The sequence below is a fragment of the Protopterus annectens genome, chromosome 3.part0, assembly GCF_019279795.1.
Source record: "Protopterus annectens isolate FY-2018-M chromosome 3.part0, PAN1.0, whole genome shotgun sequence".
Taxonomy (NCBI): Eukaryota; Metazoa; Chordata; order Ceratodontiformes; family Protopteridae; genus Protopterus; species Protopterus annectens.
Genome location: NC_056731.1, coordinates 971,931,770 through 971,952,186, shown reverse-complemented (window position 1 = coordinate 971,952,186; position 20,417 = coordinate 971,931,770). Strand labels below are relative to the sequence as shown.

The window sequence follows — 20,417 nt, the reverse complement described above, 5'->3', positions numbered from 1 at the left end:
GGGAAATTCTTGCTGGTATGTTGTATGGTAGAGATGTTCTAATCATCAAATGCCTTGACCACTTAATTTGCGGATGTAACAATACTTACTGTTAACACTGTTTTGTCCTTGAAAGTTTCATTTTTTCCAGAAGTTATTTCACATAAGCAACATCATGAATTCCCAAGTAGTTGCAATTACTATTGTTCTAAGAAAGCTGTTTTTATCTTATGAGTAAGTGCATTATATTTGCTTATAGCAGAGTACATTGCTACCTAGCTAGAATGGTTGCTACTGTGTACATGGGTTTCACGCTTTTTCTTGCCAAGGAGTATAATTTTAGTTTCAAATGTCATCCTATAAGATGGAATGCATGCCTTAGCACTGATTAGTAGGCTATCACCTGGACATTTTTAAAAGCGATTGTAATGCTGTTTTGCAATCACACTGAACAGCACAGAGGTCAAGACTAATCTAATGAATGATCTGCAATAAAACTTTTTATCAAAGCTTAACTACAAAACAGAAGACAAGGTTTAGGAAGGAAAAACAACGAAAGAGGTAGAAGAGCCAGACTATCCAAATAACATCCACCACACAGGTTACACAGGGTATACAAGTTAAATAGGGCAATAATTATCAACAAATGTCCACAAAGTGAGTGTAGTTCGCAATTACAAATTCTTACTGACTATACTGTATTCTTAAGTTTTCTAAACTGCAACAATGAATGTTAAATTCTGTTTTTATACTTCTATGATGGACATCTCATCATCAGTGTCAATTGATTCTGAAACTTTGTCTGACAAAGACATCCATCATAGGCATTAGTTGAAGGTTACATTTATATTTCTTGCTGTATTAACAAAGTATGATTTCTGCTTAATCTATTTGATTGTCTATAGCTATCCATTCTTCCTTTGCTAGACATGTGCATTCTTTGATGTCCTAATATTACATTTCTTTGCCAATGCTAATCAGAAGAAGAGGACATGATGCTGCATGCTAGGAGGTGACAGATGCATATATGCATCCATGTTTTCTGGCTAAGAGTTCTGAAAATATTAAATTTGTAATCCGAAGGTGATCAATGAGGACCATTACAAAAGTTGCAGTTATTAGGTACCTTATATTAAATCAAAGTCTCTCCGGTAATTTAAGCCAGATAGAACATTGTTGATAATTACTCCAGTATCTATCACAATCTTCATAAGATCTTCCTTTAAAGGAGAAGAGGATGTTTTATGATAAGACATGAGGATACTTGCACCATCTTTAAAAACAGTTTAGCTACTACAACTATCAGTTGCAACTTTCTAAAATGTAGTAAGATGGCTTTTTCCAAGATCTCTAAAATGCTTCCAAATAATGAAAATATAAGTACTTGAACTTTATTTTCTTTTCAAAGCTAAGAATCAAGACACTACTTTTGAAATGTCTAGTCCATGATAACTCTGCTGTGGCCTATACATTTAATTTGGCAGACTGAAATTATTAGATTGCAGCACTGAATACCAAGACTCGCTAGCTGACTCCTAGAATTTAAGAATGAACGCGAGAAAATGTTGGATGTACATAGGCTAAATCCAATATTGCTGACTTAGTGTACTCCTATTTCTCCATGAAACAGCTTTAAATGAGAACAGTAATTGTCAGCATGTTCAATGATAAATATAGTTGACATAAATTCAGAGCCAGATTAACTCATTAACACTTATGAGGTGCGGAATGTCACACCATTAGCAGTATACACATACCTTGCAATCTAGAGCATTTTCTGAAAAATAAACTTAAAAAGCATAAGATAAATGTAAAAATGTTGAGAACAATAAAATCTATTAAAACAATACAAAAACAATGTTGCCAGTAAAAGTATTCTTTACAGTGATAATATTCAGTGCTTTCATAATCTTTCCATAAATAGTATAATATATTATAACACACACAAACCCCAAATTATATTTTTGTTAAACTTTCACAAACAATTTGTCATATTTTAGAAACTATGTCCAGACATACATTATTGGAACATTTTTAACCAGACATAAGGTTTCACTTTGCTATAAGAAATTCCTGTATGAGTGTATGTTTATTGACATATTTACAGAAATCTGAAAGCATATGCATAATTGTATAATTAGCTATATGAAAAACACTGAATATCTTTAAAGGTGTATAATTTACAGTGCAAATATCAAAGGTAGTTTTCTTCAAGCATATGTAATGTTTCAGCTGATGTCTTACAACAATTTGTAAGTCACTTGATTTTGTGAGTATTAAGTACATATGGAAATGTTTATTTTCATAATTAGTAATATAAATGAACATTGGCAATGAATTTTCATACCTCTTACCATGGTGTTCACACTGATTGATCAATGAAATGTAAAGATCTCAGCTATGAAAATATGAACATGAATAGCAAAATATCAAAAAGTGGCTAAACAATTAATTGATTTCTCTACTTCAGGACATCCTAGGCAAACTACCTTAGTGTCATTTTGTTATTTATTTATTTATTTTGCAATTTCTAATACTTTCTTTTATTAGCAAGTAAGCCACTTGGATAAATAAACCATGTACAAAAGGGTCAGCATGCCAAAAGAAGTTAAGTATTTGCAGTGGAAGTATAGAAAAATTATGTTATAGGCTTGAGTGAGTTAAGGTTATTTTAAGAATCTGCCACTAATCAACCCTGGGTAATAAACAAAGTGCACCAAAAGTCTAATCCTTTCTTGAAAGTTGGACGAGTTTCTAAATTTCTCACAGAATGGAGTAATGATTTTCAAGATCTTGCTAACCTAAAATGAAAAACAAAAAAACATGAGAAAACATTTCAAATGTGTTTTACGCCTTACATTCAAATTTATTTGATGAAAGTGATACAAGTTAGAACATTGCAAGTACCTCATCTTTCAGGCACCTGTAAATTAAAATAATTTATCTCCTAAATACCTTTCCCTGTAAGGCAGATGTCCATGAGTTCTGATCTTCTGTTTTTTTTTTTTTTTTTTATTTGAATTCCACGATTCACAATTAGCATCTCAGAAATACAGTAGGAAGCTAACTAATTGTTGTAGACATGGTAATTAGTTAGCATTTTCTGTAATCTTATCTGAGTATGATCTGCCAAGATAGGTTAGCCACCAACCAATCATCTAGATATCTAAGTAAAGCCTTCAATCTATCATTATAAAAAAACTGCACCTAAATTGGGCCATAATTAGGTCCTAGTTCTTTTAAATAAAATTAACAAAACTGTGAATACTTATGAAAAGAAGAGGAAGATAAGCCAAACTGAATGTTATAAGCTACTTAATGTTAACTGTTATGACTGCTCTGAGCAAGGAAAGCTTTGAAGTGATTTTGAACTAAGCATTTTGATCATATCAGTAAAGATGAATGATATCTGCACTACATTTTTAGTGATACTTTCACAGTTTCTGACATATGGGCAGAAGCTGTATAAAACTAAGAAAATTCAACACTTTTTATAAAAGCCATTTTTGCTTTGAATCTTGAAACATGTTCGATATATAGCATATACAGAATGAAATAAAAATACATATTATTGAGTATTTCATAACTTTCACTAGGAATGCAGCTAATCTGTTTGAATGTAATTTGGCTTCACCACAGTGTAAACATTTACAAAGCCTTCAGATCCAAGAAATGTATTATGTTATTAAGTCACTACTTTCATCCCCCCCACAGCACACACACACACACACACACACACACACACACACACACACACACACACACACACACACACACACACACACGCACTCACTTAAGAGGTAGTGGAAACAGGAAACAGATTACCAAAAATCTAAACCCAATAGAAAGGACTGCTCATGACACACAAGAACAAAGAAGAAGCAACTGACATAAGAGCTAATGCCTTAACATTTTTCCACAGTGCAGGTGAACTGCATTTTTGATGTGATCACAAAATGGATTCCATTTTGATAGTAGATATTATACAAGTACTTGTTTGGCTTTTGAAAGAGATGTAAATATAAATTCAGGATATTCCCACATCTAATAGTAAAAAGAAATGCAAATGAGTGGTTGTTTAGAATCATTCTTTATGTCATATTTCTGGTTAAGCATACTTGTTATATTTATCTTTTAGAAATGTAAAGCTGCTTGCATATTTGATTTACCTTGTACAATGCTTAATTTTATTTATTTCAAGTAAAGAGTGCTTTTACTTATTTTCAGTGCTGCAGCTGGTGACTTGTGTTTTTTTATTATTAATTTAAGCATATGGGCATTGCAATAGTGTACCAGTAACTGTTGGTTTTGGTTTTACTACTGTATAAATATTTAGAGTATGACTCACATTAAGAGCAGTAATTGTGCTTTAGAAAAATAAACTGAACTTGGCCTGAACATGGTGCATTAAAATTCAACATCAAAAGTGGTTTGCATAGATAATTATTGTTAAACGTAAAACAGCAGATTTTTCTCTGGACCTGAGCATGGTGCATAGAAATTTATCATAAAAGCTGGTTTGACTGGGTAATTACTGTTATAAGTAAGATAGTACGATCGTCCCTGATAATCAGATTTAGAAGTGGTGACAGTCAGATCAGCGAATAAAAAAATTCTTCTTGAATCTTACCATGACCATCTGCCACAAAAAAATTGGTTCCACTGCTTCTCACAGTGCTCCATTCTATCATCATACAAATTTCTCTGAATCATGATAAACTGAGGTTTAGTTTTTTTATTGTAGAAGAATACATCCCTACATATATAGACACAGATATAGATAGATAGCTATAATATAGATAGATGATAGATAGTTATATATCTATAGTTATATATATATATATATATATATATAAAAAATAAATAGAGAGAGAGAGAGATAGATATAAATAGATATATAGAGATATATTGTACAGAAATGCAATTCAGGTTACAGATTACAAAACTCTAAGATGTATTCTTGTAGTAAAACAATCCTCTATATAATATACATGAAAATAATCTTGCAAATAATATTGAATTGTTATAGTTTGAAAATAGGTAACGTTGCTCCAGATCTTTAAGGACAAAAAAGAACAGGAAGTAAAAATACATGCTGTGATATTTGAATAAGACTTTAAACATACTACCCGTTGGAAAATATTAACTAGATCACAACAGACTCACACATTGGAGATATGTCACTAAAAATTAGGAAAATAAAGACAGTTACAAAGTTGAAAATTGAAATAACTTTTGGACAAATCAGTTGGAAAACATTTTTACTACATTAACCACTACAGTCAAAAATAAAGATGACGACCAGGCATCCTAATTATGTATTTTTGCAAGCAGTACATGAACGTTGACTAATGTTGCACTCATTTTAAGATCTTCTTTTTTTCAGTTGAATTTAGTGAGGAAAATATAGAGGCATTCATAAGCAAAGTGGGAATATGTATTCATCATGAAGTATACAACTAAAGTAAGACAATATGATATATGCATTTTCTGACATTTAAATAACTACATTGTTCAGTATATAACTACAATGGGAAATATACATTACGTATATTTTCCTGCACTAAAACAATGGCTGAAGACATAGCCATCTGTACTTTCTATACAATACCCACATTTATCTATGTGTTTTTGTGTTTGTGCGTGTGTGTGTCTGTGTGTCTGTGCATGCATATTAATGTGTGTGCATGTATGTATGAGCATATACTTCTGTGTGCATGTGTGTGTCTGTGCATATTCAAGTATTTGTGTGTTCTTATGTGTGTGTGTGTGTGTGTGTGTGTGTGTGTGTGTGTGTGTGTGTGTGTATGCGAGTGTCTGCATATTTCTTTGTATGATTATGTGCTATGAAAATCAAATGTAATTTCTGCTGCCTGCCATTATTTTCCGACTTCAGTCCACAAAGATCTGCCACTGCCAGTGATATGCCAGAAAACCACAATTTTATGAGAAATGGACCCATAGCAAAAAAAAAAAACAAGAGCTTAATTTCCTTCAGCAGTTTTAAGTATGCACAAGCACCAGAATGAAACATTTCCCCCAGTGATCCATCCCCTCAGTAGTTTCATGTATGCACAAGCACCAAAATGAAGCATTTCCCCCATTCCCCACTAATCCCTTCAACAGTATGTTTTGAAGTATGTACAAGCTCCATAATGAAACATTCCCCCCAGAAATCCATCCCCCGAGTAGTTTCAAGTATGCACAAGCACTGTCATCAGGGTTAAGGAGTTAACATCAACCTTTGTCACCATCCAGTCTTTTCCTCCCATTCCCTGTGGCTGACTCCCCTAGCATTTGAGCCTGTGAACTGAATATGGATCACAAATGCTGCATTCTAAATTCTCGATCCTTCTGTGCCATGTAGTGGCAGGAGTTGATTCTTAACTAATGCTTTGCTTATGAAAAATGCAGCAGCTTGAAATGAAGATTACTGTGTACAATTTACACCATTTTCTCTCATGCACTTCACAGAAAGTGATTTTCTCACAATCAGTTGATTATATGATGCATGCAAGCCATCAAAAAAATTTAGATATTACATACTACATTTTATATTTCGGTCTGATAAAACATGCTGACGCAAAGAAAGTGCATGATAGTATATGGAAGATTCATTCTATTGCAAGTATAAGTAGCTGTGTACCATCTTTATGACATTTGGGGTTGAAACCCTAGCCATGATTTGGGTGACCTGAGTTCAACTAGCAGCACAGGTACTGGAAGAGTGAGGCAGGATAGGTTGGGGATGAGCAGTCAATGCCAGCTCACTCATCCTGGGAAAAGGAAATAGTGGTCCTTGTCAATCAGATTGCTCCATTGTGGACCAGAGGATATGGGCTTGGTGTTCCAAGCCAGTGATGTTAACCATCAAAGGTGTATATGTGGGAGAATGTGCATGTAATTGGAGGGCATAGAATGATCTGCAGTGATACAAGTGCTCCTGAGAGCCACCAGAAGGCACACTTTGAAGACCTAACCACAAAACCTGTGAGGGGTGCCTGAATGACAGCCACCAAGGAAGAAGTCGATGGTGCATGCAACTGGGAAAAATACAATAACAAAAAAGAAAAAAAAAAAGTATCTGCAACACCACTCTCAAGCATGCATGAATCCACACACACTCAAGCACCAAAATGAAATATTTCCCCCAGACCTCCACTAATCCCTTAAGCTGTATGTTTACAAAAAAATGTGTAAAAGCTACCAAAATGAAACATTTCCTCCACTGCATCGATCCCTTCAGCAAGACAAGGACTGGCATTCATAATTGGCCAACTTCATGAGCATACTGCTGGCCTGTCAGAATTTGGGTGAGGGCTCAAGGGGCTGTGTACTACTGTCTGTTTGTGTTTATCTTTACAGCAATGTGTTGCAGCAGAACTTGCAGTCAAGCCCTTAATTACTACAGCAGCAGGCTGGCAGTGTGCTCATGAAGCTGCCGTCATCCTGCACGCCTCTGCACATGATGACATCAGCAAACATTTGCCCCAAAAGTGGGAAATTTGGGAATTAAAGGGGCCACTCAGGAATTCATGGCACCCCATTATTTTGACCTCAAAAATGGTAAAGACCGAGGAATTTGGTACGGCTGCTGCTCATTTGTGTGCAGATACCAACACACTTTCAGATCTTGCAGATCACAAATATGTTTTTATTAATTAATATCTGAAATATAAAAACCAAGCTATATGTATTTATTCAGCTATTTTGTTCAATGTTATATGTAGATTCCTATTTCTAAAAATATCTGACAGAAAAATATGGCCCCTCAAAAGGAATTAAATGATTTGGAATATTCTTGTTACCTGTATGATATAATAAGTGAAGATCAGCACATCTCCTTATCTGCAACCTTTATAATCAGCTTAAGTAGATCACTGCTAAAATTCTCAAACAAAATACACCCAATCTATGCTTTTAAGTCCTAAAGAGAAACTAAGCAGAACCAAGAAAAATTCCTTATGTTTTTTTGAAGACAAAAATATCCTTTTTTCATTCATACTCTACCATATCTACAATAGGGAAAGGAATCTTAATCCCTCAACTCATATTCAGCCTGCCACTCATATCATCAGCCTCTAGTAAAAGCTATACTAGTTTTCAAACACTGGAAAATAATAATAACAAATAAAAACTTTTTATACACTTCCAAAGAAATGAACAGACCTGCTCCAACAATAACTGTTTAAATTCCTACATGAAAATATCCTCCATACAACCTAAGAAACTTGAAGCACTCAGACCCTAAAACACAGATCCATAATCCATGCTACATATTTGTCACCATGCATTCTCAGTCTTGGGCCCAAACTGTGGAAGTCCATTCTGCCTGAAATGAAAGACTCATCCTCTTATTCCAGGTTCCATTGCTACTAAAATCACATGTAGTTAGTCAAGCAGAATGTAACTGTTACTCCTTAGGACATATTGTTTAATTCTTATTTAACTCTTCTATACCCTGACTCGGACACTAACATCTTTTGTTCCTGTTGCTCCTTTTGACATCTATAATTTGTTTTGTTCAAATTTTTCATGGATGTGCTATGTACCCAAAGCATTAATCTACTACTGTCTGTTTTATTGCACTACTGTACTCATCTATGTCGCATGCCCAGTCAGTTATTGTTCCTGGACTGAGATAAAAATGGTCAGATCTGATCACAGCTCCATCCCAGTAAAATAAATAAATAAATAAAACAAATCAGTTATTTAATTTTATTGATAGTACATTCTATTTGCACAAAGACAGACTTGTTACAGCAATGCTTTACTTTCTCTTTTACTCATATACTGTGTCCCCATTTTAAATTATTTACTTCTGCCTCTCCTGCACATGCTAGGGTAGCCATAAAGAGGAAGAGCTACATCTGCAGATGATCACCTTAGAAGAACTTGTCTATCCTTGTGAGTCACTCACTGGCTAGAGTTGACCTTGAAATTATCAAAAATGCAGCCAGCATTTGCTCACAAACTTCAGTTTGCATCTAATCATTGCTCTGGCCAATTTGTGATGGCATGATCTTTACAGATATCTAGTGCAAACTTTAAGCCTTTCAATGGGAGGTTAATCTGTGTTTCCAAAGGAAGAAGTAACTCTTTATAGTGTTGTGGATAGCAAACACTGGAATAACTTCCCCTACTATCTGAAGAAGTATATCCCTGAATGACAGGCCCTTAAAACGACATCATAAGTAACATTTTAACTCAGTAAATCAGTCAGTATGTGGTATAACTTTATACTTAATTCATATTATATATGCAAATTTGTTTAATCTATGGCATAAACATAGATTAATATTATGTACAGTGTCTGTTTTTTTTTAATAAATCAACTAAACTTCACTGATAATTTATCCATTAATTTGATCTGACTTGACAAGGGAAGTCAGCTGATGAATATGTGCACTATGTTCTCAACCAACGCATTGTTTAGTGACCACTGAACATATTATATTATGGAGCTAACTTGAGTAAACATGTTAAATGGTCAGTTATATTCCATGGATACACTGAATAGACATGCTAATCACTCAGTTTGCCTTTTGTAATAATTCTACATGTTTTGCATTTTGGTGTTGCATGTCTCCTGTATTGTAGAAAGTGTGTTTGTTACCTGTTGACTGAGAAAATAATTATCTTGTTTTCAGCTTTTATCTAGCAAATGCCACTAAAAATTAAGCATATTACTGTGACATTTCTGGTTAGTAAATATAATAGACAGTCAGACAGAGACAGATGCATAGATAGATAGATAGATAGATAGATAGACAGACAAATGAATACCTTCCTTGCAAACATCTGATAAAAAATAATAATGCATCTAATGTATGAATTGAAGTTTGTAGACAGAAATACTGAAAAGCATTATAAATACTATCGAGCAATGATTTCTCAATATACTGACACCTTCTAAGTAAATAAAACCAAACAACTATGCAGTTTCATCTCCATATAATTCCTAAGAAAACGCACACTGCAATTTCGATTTTATATGAACAAAGGGTACAAAATAAATGGACTTTACATTTTAGAGGCTTATTTATCTGTTATAATAAAAGGTGGCAGCGGTAAGTTATGATGCACTATAAGTTTATAATGTTGAAAATGCCATTTTCTTTTACTACACTGACCAAGCTAATAACATTAATAATTTTCTAAATTACATGTTGCTAAACAATTCCTTGGCAGCTTCAAACAACAAAAAATTGTGTATTAGCATTATTAAGTCAAATATTACTTTTTTGCATAATATAAAATTCTTATTAATGAGTAGATATACAGAACAACAAGCATAGATCAATGAGTCTGAAATGGAATGCATCTTGTAATGCAGATCCAAGCACACAGGCAAGTACAGTGATAAGGTGGGTGGTAGGGGCACAGACAACAATGCAGAATATGAAAACTGTGATAAATAAATCATGCGGAGCAAACTATGGTTACAATTAACAGAATAAGGCATAATACAAAATGAGATTAATTATAAAATATAGTTCCTATGCAATAAATAATGATATGGCCCATTGGCTGTGTGAAATAATGAGCCTGATATCAAAAGCGTAGGCAATGTCTCCAGCAGATGAAAAGAAAGTATGTCATAGGTTTGCTTGTGGAGCATAACAATACCAAATCAGTGTAGCATTAAGAAGTGCCTAGAGTATCAGATGATGTGGTGTCCTGATTACAAAACTAATGGACACTACTGCTCTGCAGTCATTGCTCTGGAAAAGATTTGTATGCAACGTGCATAAGGTATCAACCACATTATCTCTCCACCATGCATTACAAAGAGGCAGACACAAACAAAGTTCAGTTTGCTGTTGGTAATATGTACCAACAAAGCATGTACAATCATGGTTATATTATGTGACCCACTCAACATGAAACATGTAAAATCATGGTTATATTATGTGACCCACTCAATGTGAAACATGATATGTAAAATCATGGTTATATTAAGTGACCCACTCAATGTGAAACATGACATGTAAAATCATGGTTATATTATGTGACCCATTCAATGTGACACAACATGTAAAATCATGGTTATATTAAGTGACCCACTCAATGTGACACATGACATGTAAAATCATGGTTATATTATGTGACCCACTCAATGTGAAACAGGATATGTAAAATCATGGTTATAATATGTGACCCACTCAATGTGAAACATGATATGTAAAATCATGGTTATATTATGTGACCCACTCAATGTGAAACATGATATGTAAAATCATGGTTATAATATGTGACCCACTCAATGTGAAACATGATATGTAAAATCATGATTATAGGTTCATAGGTAGGTACTAGGCTGTCTACCCAAGGGCATTTATAAGTCTAGCCAGAGTGTGTCGGCTTTCGCCACCCCATTGATTAATTAACTGAGCCTCTGTCAAGCAGAGTCAATGAAGGCATACCAGGGGTGTACTTTCAGTTACCCATCCACTCGTCAAGAGTGTTAGTGAGGGGCTCTGCCTAACATAGTTAGCAATTTTGTTCCAAAGCATGGGGAGTCTCTGTGACAGGAATCTATCCCTCCAGCATGTTCTATTTATTGTTGTGGTGAGGTTTAGCTCACTAGAGCTCATGGATCGCAGTGACTTGGATTTCTTTAGGTGGCGCATGTCCATCAATTCTGAGTTGGACATGGCTTTGTAAGTCAAGCAGAGATCACGTCTGAGTAAGCAATATGCCACTGAGTACAGCTGGAGTTTTTTCAGTGGGCTGCATAGGACATATGTTTGAGGCCAGTAATCCTCTTGGTGAGGTGCTTTTGTGGTCTTTCAAGCTGTTGGAAGTGTCTTGTGAGGTACATCCCAAATGGGGCATTGTACTCTATGATGGGTCTGATGAGTGACGAGCAGAGAGGCACTATAACCTCTTTATTTCTACATGCAAACCCCTTAGTAATTAAATGGGCCACATAGAAGGATTAACTAACTACTTTGGCAATATGATTGTCAAAGGAGAGATAACTATCTACCTGGGTCCCTAGATCTCTTATTACCTCTTCTGTATTAAGGGGGCTGCCGCCTATGTGGTAATTCGTGGGTGTTTTGTTTTTCCCAAACAGGATGACTATGCATATTTTGGCATTTAGCTTGAGGCCACGAATTTGACACCAGGTGTCTGACTCGGTAAGGCCTTTTTGGAGGATGTCCGTGTCAGCCGGAGAGTCAATTATGGCTCCCAGTTTGCAGTCATCGGAGAACTTGGTTTGCCATAGTCCTCCTGTGTTTGCCTGTACTTCTGAGAAATATATGCCGAACAGTAGGGGTTCCAGAAATGAGCCTTGTGGGGCACCACTTGTGACTGGTTTAGAGTCAGACCTGGAGCTCGCTATTCTTACAGTGTGAGTTCTGTCTGTAAGCCAGTTATCAACCCATCTTGTGACGTAGGGGTTTATGTTAAGGCTGGTGAATTTTTCTATAATACCTGAGTGAGGAATTGTGTTGAACGCCTTGGCGAGATCAAAGTAGGCTGTGTGAACCACCTTTCTCTCATCTATGGCCTTGGTAACTGTCACAAAGAAGTCAACCAGGTTTAGTAGGCATGATCTGCCCTTAACAAAGCCGAACTGGGTCGGGTCAAGTGTTTGGAGGTTCTCAATGTCTTCGTTAATGAGTTCCATGATGATGAGCTCCATAGCCTTGCAGACCAGGCTAGTCAGGCTTATGGGGCGATAGTTACCAGGGTCAGTTGTGGCTCCTCCTTCGTGGAGCGGAATAACCATTGCTGTGCGCCATTCTATGGGCATGTAGCCTGTGGAGAGGCTGAGGTTGAACAGCGTGTTTACCACTCATTATATGACCCACTGAATGTGAAACATGATATGCAAAATCATGGTTATATTATGTGACCCACTCAATGTGAAACATGATATGTAAAATCATGGTTATATTATGTGACCCACTTAATGTGAAACATGATATGTAAAATCATGGTTATATTATGTGACCAACTCAATGTGAAACTTGATATGTGCAATCATGGTTATATTATGTGACCCACTCAATGTGAAACATGATATGTAAAATCATGGTTATATTATTTGACCCACTAAATGTGAAACATGATATGTACAATCATGGTTATATTATGTGACCCACTCAATGTGAAACATGATATGTAAAATCATGGTTATAGGTTCATAGGTAGGTACTAGGCAGTCTGCCCAAGGGCATTTATAAGCTATACTATTATATTTATTATTTTTTGAGCATTATGTTCCTATATTTTTCAGTACATATTTTTCCATAATCTTATTGGATACCTTGATACTGAATTGTATTTTATTTTATTATTTACAATTATGGGCATATAAGCCAACTTCATTCCTCATGTATTTTTCATACATTTGTGATGTGGTATATACAGCTTTATTAAGCTATTGTATAATTTATATTTTGAGGATTATGTGCCATTATTTTTCTCAGTACACACATATATATTTGTATACTCTTTTTGTACTGAAACTTTTTTGCACTGAATTAACAGGAAGTGATGTCATTCTAATCTACTTATGGATATTATATAAGATGATGCTTAATTGCTTTTGACTACTGCACTACTGAAGAAAGCCTTGCGGCTGAAACCGGTCTAGTTTCTGTCTTTAATAAAACAATATTGATCTTCCTTGGTGCTGGCTATTTTCTTCTTTGGGTCTACTGAGCACACTTGCCATGCACCTGCCTAACTTGCTAGCCTACATTTTATACATTGCTTTCTGGTTTTGCTGGCTGTTGGCGTTTGGGGGATCTACCAGTCGGGTGGCCATCTTTCGTGTCTGCTGCTGAAGAATTTTCGTTATCAGACTCTGTTGGACCTATGGCATCCTGGCTACGGTTTTCTTTTTAATTATCCAAGCATTGGCTTTTGGCTGTCATCTTTCGAATTATCATGTTCGCTAAGATTGGTCTGTGAGTATTTGGGATGCAGTTGAGCTACGTGTTTTTTGGCTTCTACATACACGTGGCTGTGAGCAAACTTTCTACCTTTTTTCATTTGGCCTAAGGTTGCAGAGGCGAACGCATTATTATTTTTTTACTATTCACAGTTTGTCGCCAAGACTTTGGGAGCATTATTTGAGTCTAGGTTTCTATTTGGTGCTATATTGGTGTCATATCGTCATTGACATTTTACTTTATATGTGGCAGTGAGTACATTTTCATCTTTTGGATTCTGATTGTGATATCTAAGTGTCAGTGTGGTTTACGTAATACTACAGTTGGTCGCCGGAATATCGTGCACATCATTTGACTGTATTTTTCAACATCGGGCTATATTGGCCTTATTTCTACATTTGTACATTGTTTTGAGCTCTGCATTTAGTATTATTGAATGCATTGAGGGTACGCCACACTTTCTAACATCGCGATTATTTGGAATAAAGTCGTATGTGAATCCTTATTGGGTCTATAGGTATATTTTTTGGTTACCAAGACTCTAATTCCGTTTGGATATTATATTTTTTTGGTGCATACTTCTGGAAGAACTTTCTGAAGGGCCTAATCTACAATATTCTTCCATGTACTGTTTATATATTTGTGTGGAACCTCCTCATTTGTTGTCAATACCTGGTTGGATTGACATTATTATCTCTGCGACTCTTTGGATGATGTCGGCCGAGTCGCTGTAACGAACATTCGACCAAGGGAATTGTCTGAGCACAGTATAAACAGTGACTGAGTTTGCGGTTACAACTTTTGTTTATATTGCAGATTTATATAGTTGTCTGACATATTTTTACATATGAATCAGTCTATTAGCTATAACAACCAGTTTATTAGGTTGTTTATATACAACAGCAGTATATGTATATACATCTTCTTATGGGCCAATTCTATGTTTACTAGTTATATAGGATTTATGAATGTTTAAAACCATTTTCTATACAATGCCTCTGTTTTTACACTTATATTTGATTATTATTTATAAGTCATAATAGCGGGGTATTCAGCTACATTTAGCTTTCATGTCTTTTACAGCAATTGTGTTGTTTAACATTGTTATCTATATACTAGCATTATTTGATTGTGCTCATGATTTATGGTCCTATATGATTATAGCCAGTATCAATGCTCTAGTTATTGGGATACTCCTATTGGACTATCATAGTCATTATTAATACTTGTGACTACTGGCCTCTTATGCCCTTTTGGCTTTTTGCTTTTGTTGGGCCATACATCTATGATATTATATTTCTATGTGTGACCTGACCTATTCTATGAATATTAGCCGAACTTAACCAGGTTAATATTGATTGAGTCTAGTTGTTCTCAGGTTAACCATATTTTGGACAGCAATTCTTTTATATTTGCCTTGCTGATTACAGTTGTTATATGCTTAATATAACTTTATCGTGGGGTATTATATCTGCTATTGTTGCATGTGTAACATTATTTTGGTTTTCCAATATTTATGAGAAGCTCTTTGTTGCCTAAGATATACAAACTATTCTAGGATAGACTTATTATATCACATGGTTTAACATTATAAGTTTTGGTCATTGATTTAAAGTATTAATAACAGGGATCATTCTTTATTTTGGGACCTATTATAGGACATTGACCATTGATTGCTGTGGATTCATATCTCACAGGGTCAGACAGCCATTTGTTGTGCACAATACAAGTATATTTTCTATATATACATCTCATATATATCTTTGGCCACATTTATCCAGATTGGGCATTCATTACAACTAGACTGGCTGAATATCTTTTGTCCAAGTTTATTGAGATCACTTTCTCTTATATTGACTTAGGTCTATTTGCAGCCTTAGCCTCGTGTGATTCAAATTAACTATTTGGCTTGGAAATATATTTTTTTTGCTTAGTCGAACCCCTAGTATTTTTGCTTAAGTTATCCACTTCATCCTTGCTCATATTGGTTGTTGCAACTTATTGTCATGGATCTTAATAAACTGCTTACCGGTCTATGTTCAGATAAGGATGATTTAAAAATTTTTGGTATAGGTATTGGCAATACGGAATTGGACAATTTGGAAAATAATGATCCAGTTGACGGTTGCGAGGATTTATTTTTTAAATTGGGTAAACAAATTAAGATCCTCAGAACAAACATTTGGCACAGTAAATTGTTTAAGGCATACCAAGCACAGAATATATCCCCTAGAGGATTGAGATGTAAAATCCAACCACTAGTGGTTACACCTGATGAAACCCTGTTGAAAGACTGACAAGAAGCACAACAGGATGCTGCCATGACTAGAGTTAATATCCTATCCTCATTTTATGAGAGAACAATACAAAACAATATTAAGGAAGTGGAACAAACATGTAACAATCTTAAACAATTTGAACAAGATACTAGTTTTCAGGGTAGTCTAAGCAAATTATCTAAAGAAATCTCAACTTTGGAGAATAGTCTTAAGAATAAAAAATTGCATAAATTTGCCCGGGATAAAGATGACTATGATAAGGGCAAACAATTTGAATCACATAGAGGTGTGAGGTTTGCTTATGGCACTAAAAATGGTTCTTCTACGCGTAGAAAGAGACCAAGATCCATTCTAAAAAAAAAAAAGAAAGGGTACAATTATATTAGTTCTGGTGAAGAATCTTCAGCAACAGATACAGAGATGGCCAACACTGGTGATTCCCCAAATGCCAAAAGGGGCAGAAGGATTGAGTCCCCTTTAGGGGGAAAAAACACAGGGCCGGTAGGAAGCACAGGGGTAACAAACTTAGAAGAGCTGTTTTTGTCAATAGTAAAGTAAATAACCTATGTAATAATGTTTTAAACATTTCCAAACATGTCTTGACTGATGATCAACATTCCCTATTTAATAAAGGCCTTGGTTTTATACCTGGTTTCTTTATTGATGAAAGTATCCTTGTTTCTGATACAATTGACTTTTGTAGGAAAATTAACCTTAAACTCTTTTTCAAACAACAGGATCAAACTGATAATTCTCAAAGATCATCTGATTTCAGATTCCATAAATCTACATTTAACCCACCCATGGATAAACATGTAGCGGTTTTCCAGCAGGCTGTTATTAAGGATATACACTTCAATTTGGGTTCTGAGGCCACTATGAGGCACAATATGTCTAGGAAGGAACAAATTGCACTTACACAACTTAGAAACAATACAGATATTGTTATTACTTCTGCTGATAAAGGGGGAGCGGTGGTGGTTATGGATACTGAGTATTATGTGAATGAGGGTCTTAGACAACTATCAAACCATCATCACTATATGAAAATGGAGATTGATCCCACACCTGGTTTTGCTTCTGAGATTAATGAATTTCTTGAGGAAGTGGTTGAGTCTGGAATAATTTCTGATAAAACCAGAATTCATCTAACTGTTAAAGATCCTGCTAAACAACAACTGTATTTACTTCCTAAGATCCACAAATCCATAGACCAGCCACCAGGTAGACCAATTGTATCCGGCATCGGGTCACTAACGGAACCCTTATCGGTATTCTTAACTGAAAAACTTAAACCATTATTGACATGTATAAGAGCAAGAATAAAGGATACAACAGAATTTTTGCAGATTGTCTCCGAATCACAACTAGACCCAGATTGGCTTATGTGCACTCTTGATGTGTCCTCACTCTACACCAGCATCCCTCATTGGGCTGGTCTTCAAGCCTTGGATTATTGGCTCAATAAAACTAATTTATACCCCCCAGGGATGAATACACTTCTATTGTGTATGGTTGAACATGTACTTACGAAGAATGTCTTTTATTTTCAGCAAAACTGCTATTGGCAACTACAAGGCACGGCTATGGGTGCGTCCTTTGCACCCATATATGCTGATTTATTTATGGGTTATATTGAGGACATGATCATATATGATCCCATGCATAATATCTACATACCAGAAATAGATATATGGAGGAGATACCTGGACGACTGTTGGCTCATATGGAAAGGAGGTGTTGAATACCTCAAGGAATTTATTCAACACTTGAATGGGAACATCTGGGGTATCGAATTCACTGTTGAATACAGCCTAAGTGAAATCAGTTATTTGGACGTACAGTTAACACGAAAGAGAGATAACACTCTCAGAACATCTGTCCACAGAAAATTTCCACAGTACAACACTCTTTTGCATGCAGAAAGCTTTCATCCAAAACATATTATCAGAAATATACCGAAATCTCAATTTTTGAGGATGAAAAGGATTTGTTCTTCAGTGGATGACTTAAGAAACCACCATACTGATTTGACCAGGAGATTCTTATCTAGAGGTTACTCTACACGCACAATTGAGTCAGCAGTCCAACAAAGTCATGATAAAACCAGGGAATCTCTTCTCCAATACAATACTAGGATTAATAATCAGGAATCTGATGTATGTAGATTTATTACCACTTTTGGTAGGAATAGTGCCAATTTAGTGAACATAATAAATACACATTGGAATATACTTAATTCACATCCCCTGTTGGGAGATTATCTAGGTGACAGATGTTATTTTTCTTACAGGAAAGGCAAAACATTAGGGTCACTTTTTTCTCATTACAAGAAAACAAGGGTAACTGATAACAATCTCAGTCAGAGAACACTCACTGGGGATAAACTCATAGGTATTTACCCATGTGGACATTGCAGCTTTTGTAAATACATCTTTAAAACTACTAGTTTCACGAGCAGAAATACTGGACAAATATATAATATACAATTCTTTGGGAATTGCAGTTCAGATTGGATCATTTGTCTGGCCACTTGTACATGTCAAGCATTTTATATTGGCCAAACTTCCAGACAGTTTCGCATCAGAATTTCTGAACATCTAGGAGACATTAGAAACAAGAAATTAACTAATGCACTATACAGACACTCCATTAAACATCCCATGGCCAAATATACATTTGCTATTATTGATCACATTATTGATAACCGATGTTTTAAAACAGGCTGGCATGACATTCTAAATGCCAAAGAAAAAAGGTGGATAACTAAACTTGGGGGGTTATTTCCACCTGGATTGAATGACAAATTATAATTTCTATTTGCTCACCGTGTTTATGTAGGTTTTTCATGGTATCATGTTATGAACTAACTATTTTGCATCCCAGCTCAGTGTTTTCGTCTTCGCTATTCATTATTGATACTTAGATATAGAATTGTGTTTTATTTTATTCACTTACAATTATGGACATAATAGCCAACTACATTCCTCATGTATTTTTTATACATTTGTGATGTGGTGTATACAGCTCTATTTAGCTATACTATTATATTTATTATTTTTTGAGCATTATGTTCCTATATTTTTCAGTACATATTTTTCCATACTCTTATTGGATACCTTGATACTGAATTGTATTTTATTTTATTATTTACAATTATGGGCATATAAGCCAACTTCATTCCTCATGTATTTTTCATACATTTGTGATGTGGTATATACAGCTTTATTAAGCTATTGTATAATTTATATTTTGAGGATTATGTGCCATTATTTTTCTCAGTACACACATATATATTTGTATACTCTTTTTGTACTGAAACTTTTTTGCACTGAATTAACAGGAAGTGATGTAATTCTAATCTACTTATGGATATTATATAAGATGATGCTTAATTGCTTTTGACTACTGCACTACTGAAGAAAGCCTTGCGGCTGAAATCGGTCTAGTTTCTGTCTTTAATAAAACAATATTGATCTTCCTTGGTGCTGGCTATTTTCTTCTTTGCATTTATAAGTGTAGCCAGAGTGTGTCCGCTTTCGCCGCCCCATTGATTAATTAACTGAGCCGCTCTCAAGCAGAGCCAATGTAGTGATCCCAGGGGTGTACTTTATGTTACCCATCCACTCGTCAAGGCTTCTCTTGAAGAGTGTTAGTGAGGGGCTCTGCCTAACGTAGTTAGGAATTTTGTTCCAAAGAATGGGGAGTCTCTGTGACAGGAATCTATCCCTCCAGCATGTTCTATTTATTGTTGTGGTGAGGTTTAGCTCACTAGAGCTCGTGGCTCGCAGTGACTTGGATTTCTTTAGGAGGAGCATGTCCATCAATTCTGAGTTGGACATAGCTTTGTAAGTCAGGCAGAGATCACCTCTGAGTAAGCAATATGCCACTGAGTACAGCCAGAGTTTTTTCAGTCGGGCTGCATAGGACATATGTTTGAGGCCAGTAATCCTCTTGGTGAGGTGCTTTTGTGGTCTTTCAAGCTGTTGGAAGTGTCTTGTGAGGTACATCCCAAATGGGGCATTGTACTCTATGACGGGTCTGATGAGTGACGAGTAGAGGGGCACTATAACCTCTTTATTTCTACATGCAAACCCCTTAGTAATTAAATGGGCCACATAGAAGGATTTCCTAACTACTTTGGCAATATGATTGTCAAAGGCGAGATTACTATCTACCTGGGTCCCGAGATCTGTTAATACCTCTTCTGTATAAAGGGGGCTGCCGCCTATGTGGTAATTCGTGG

At 35.4% G+C, this 20,417-nt stretch overlaps 1 long non-coding RNA gene across 1 annotated transcript in view; it reads right to left on the bottom strand.

Annotated features, from left to right (window-relative positions):
• Nucleotides 1–1,863: 1,863 nt before the first annotated feature.
• LOC122797291 overlaps nt 1,864–20,417 on the bottom strand; it is a 266,984-nt gene continuing 248,430 nt past the window's right edge. The window contains exon 3 of the long non-coding RNA XR_006364050.1: nt 1,864–2,780. This is a non-coding gene — a long non-coding RNA (uncharacterized LOC122797291). The remainder of the gene's footprint in view (nt 2,781–20,417) is intronic.